Source organism: Myotis myotis, unplaced genomic scaffold (assembly GCF_014108235.1).
Source record: "Myotis myotis isolate mMyoMyo1 unplaced genomic scaffold, mMyoMyo1.p scaffold_m19_p_2, whole genome shotgun sequence".
In the NCBI taxonomy this organism is placed as follows: domain Eukaryota; kingdom Metazoa; phylum Chordata; class Mammalia; order Chiroptera; family Vespertilionidae; genus Myotis; species Myotis myotis.
Window position 1 is genome coordinate 18,428,161 of NW_023416324.1, and position 3,846 is coordinate 18,432,006.

Below are 3,846 nucleotides of genomic sequence, written 5' to 3' on the forward strand. Positions count from 1 at the left end.
TTTTATTTCTCTGAGATACATGCTCAAGAGTACAATTTTAATCATTATAAGATTGTTTGCCTTGCCCTAACCGGTTTGCCTCAGTGGTTAGAGCGTTGGCGGACTGAAGGGTGCCAGGTTCAATTCCGGTCAAGGGCATGTACCTTGGTTGCGGGCACATCCCCAGTTGGGGGTGTGCAGGTGGCAGCTGATCGATGTTTCTCATCGATGTTCCTGATTCTCTATTCCTCTCCCTTCCTCTCTATAAAAATCAATAAAATATATATTTTTAAAAAAGATTATTTGCCTTTTTTTCTTGAGTTGATTTTAGTTGTTTATATTTTCTAGAAATTTGTTCATTTCATACAAATTTAGAATTAATTGGCATAAAGTTTATGATAGTTCTATTTTTAAATCTACGTTTCCCTTTTTATGTATAATATTTATCTGTGCTTCTCTTTTTATTCTCATTAAACCTTATTAAGTATGTGTCTATTCTGTCAGATTGTCAAAACAAACAAACAATTATTTTTCTTCTGCTTTTCCATCTGGAACCATGGAGGGTTCAGAAGAGAAGAAAAAGAAGGTTCCTGCTATGACAGAAACCCGTAAGAAACAGAGAAGAAATTTTAGAGCTGAAGGTGAAGCATCTGAGAAAGAAGGTTACTCAAGACATGTTTCCAAAGGCAAGGAGGAAACCTATCTATGAAAAAAACTAAGCACTATCACAGAAATATAGGCAGAAGTACCGACTGAGGTTCAAATGGCCAGGATGGCAAGAAAAGCTGGCAACTTCTGTGTACCTGCGGAGCCCAAATTAGCATTTATTGTCAGAATCCTAGTAGTATAGATGGTGTGAGCTCAAAAGTCTGAGTGTTGGCAGGTCCTTTGCCTTCGCCAGATCTTCAATGGCACCTTTGTTAAGCTCAATTAACATATTTTGGAAGGGGTACTAGAACTTGAAGTAGGTTAATGAATTGATCTACAAGCATAATTATGGCTAAATCAACAAGAAGCGGATTGCCCTGGCATAACACATTGATCATCATCCCTCATGCATCGACTGCTTGGTGGGTCTGTTTCACGCGCTCTATGCTGTTAGAAAATGTTTCAAAGGAGCAACTTCCTGTGACTCTTCAAGCTATTTTCTCCAACGGGTGGAATGAAGAGAAAGACAACCTATTCGTAGAAGGGGGAGGTGCTGGCAACAGAGAACACCAGATCAACAGTCTTATTAGAAGGATGAACTCAGGTATCTACCATGATTATTTTTGTATCCCGATCAGTTAGTAAACAGTAATTGCTTTCAAGTTGGGGAAAAAAAAGAACACAATTTTTAAAAAATAAGTTTTTATTGATTTTTAGATAGAAAAGAAGAGGGAGAGGGAGAGAGAGAGGGAGAGAGAGAGAGAGAGAGAGAGAGAGAGAGAGAGAGAGAGAGAGAGAGAGAGAGAGAGAGAGAGATTGCTGTGAGAGAGAAATATCAATCAGCTGCCTCCCACACAAGCCCTGACTGGGGATTGAACCTGAACCCTGGGCATGTGCCCTAATCAGGAATCTAACCAGTGACATTTCTGTTCATGAGGACACTCAACCAACTGAACCACACTGGCCAGGGCAGCAAACAGTTTTTGACTTTGGTTCTATTTAATTGATTTCTACCCTTAATTATTTTGATTATTATATTCTTTTTTCGTTATTATATTCTTAAGTCTGGGTTTATTCTGTTGATTTGTTCTTTTACATTTAGCTCCTTAATTTTCAGCTTTTCTTTTTTTCTAATATTAATATTTAAAGCCATACATTTCCCTTAAGACTCTACTTTCTCGGCATCTATAAATGTTAAGTGCAGTATCTCTAAAATAATTAAATTCTATGTATGTTTATTTCCAATGTGATTTCTTCTTTGACTCATGACTTATTTAGAAGTTTCTTTTTAGCCCTGACCGGTTTGGCTCAGTGGATAGAGCATTGGCCTGTGGACTGAAGGGTCCCAGGTTCGATTCCGGTCAAGAGCATGTATCTTGCTTGCGGGCACATCCCCAGTGGTGGGTGTGCAAGAGGCAGCTGATCGATGTTTCTCTCTCATGGATGTTTCTAGCTCTCTATCCCTCTCCCTTCCTCTCTGTAAAAAATCAATAAAATATATTTTTAAAAAGTTTTTCTTTAAATTTCTTAATATACAACTTTTTAAATTTATCTTTTTACTAATAACTTCTAACTTAATAGTTTTGTGATGTGTACTTATGATAGTTATTTTTAAAATATGTTGAGACTTACCTATTGAGATATAATTCATATACTATATAATTCACCCATGTAAAGTGTACAATGTAATGCATTTTAGTGTCTTTACAGATATCTGCAAACGCTAGCAATTACAGTGTTTTCATCATCTCAGAAAGAAACCTTGTACCCTTTAGCTGTTATCCTCCTTACCTCCCATTTTCCACATCCCCAATCCTAAGCAACCACTAATCTACTTTCTTCTCTACAGATTTCTCTATTCAGAACTTTTATATTATAGGAATCATATAATATGTGGTCTTTTGTGACTGGCTTCTTTCATTTAGCATAAAATTTTAAAGGTTTATCCAAACTGTAGTATGTATCAGTAGTTTATTCCTTCTTATGGCCAAATAATATTCTTTCATTGTATTTTGTTCACCTGCTGATCTGTTCATAGATATTTGGGTGTTTCCACCTTTTGGTTAATACGAATAGTACTGCTATAAACATTCATGTACAAGCCTCTGTGTGGACATACGTTTTCATTTCTCCTGAGTACATACCTAGGAATGGCATTGGTTAGTCATACGGTGACTCTGTTTATGTTCCTTGTTTGGGGACCTGCCACACTATTTTTCAAAGTGAATTATTTTATATTCCCATCAGTGGTGTATGAGAGTTCATATTTCTCCATATCGTCATCAATACATATGATATGATTTTTGTAAATGTTCAAAGGACTTGGGAAGAATCCATGAATCCTCTAATGATGGAATTCATCATTCTACATAAGTCCACTAGGAAGAGTTGGTTAATCATATTGTTCAAATCTTAAACTTTGCTGATGTGGGGTTTGTTTGTTTTTTGGGAAAGATGAATTGAAGTACTCTTATGAAAGTGGATTTAGCAACTTCTCCATACAGTTCTATTAATGTTGGGTTTGTTTAAGCTATTTTCTTAGGAGCATATATGTTTAAGATTTTTATATCTTCTTGGTGAACTGAAACATTTACTCTTTTTTTAAAAAATATATTTTATTGATTTTTTTAGGGAGAGGAAGGGAGAGGGATAGAGAGTTAGAATCATCAATGAGAGAGAAACGCAGATCAGCTGCCTCCTGCACACCCCCTACTGGGGATGTACCCGCAACCGAGGTACATGCCCTTGACTGGAATCGAACCTGGGACCCTTTAGTCCGCAGGCCAACGCTCTATCCACTGAGCCAAACTGATCAGGGCGAAACATTTACTCTTATACAGTGGCTTTTTATTATCTCCAATAATGTTTTTTGTCTTAAAGCCTATTTTTCTTCTGCTATACTAGTAAATATAACTATACATTTTATTTAACTTTACTTTTGGTTAAAATTTACCTGAAAGGTTTTTTTAAAATTAATTTTATTTTAAAATATGAGTGCTTACCCTAGCTGGATTGGCTCAGTGGATAGAACGTTGGCCTGTGGACTGAAGGGTCCCGGGTTGGATTCCGGTCAAGGGCACATGCCTAGGTTGTAGGCTCAATCCCCAGTAGGGAGCATGCAGGAGGCAGCCAATCAATGTTTCTCATCATTGATGTTTCTATCTATTTCCCTCTCCCTTCCTCTCTGAAATCAATAAAATATATAAATTAAAAAATAAA

General features: G+C 36.6%; 1 pseudogene; it reads left to right on the top strand.

The window, feature by feature from the left end:
* The first annotated feature begins 535 nt into the window (after positions 1-535).
* Positions 536-1,269, top strand: LOC118675032 (annotated as a pseudogene).
* Positions 1,270-3,846: the final 2,577 nt, after the last annotated feature.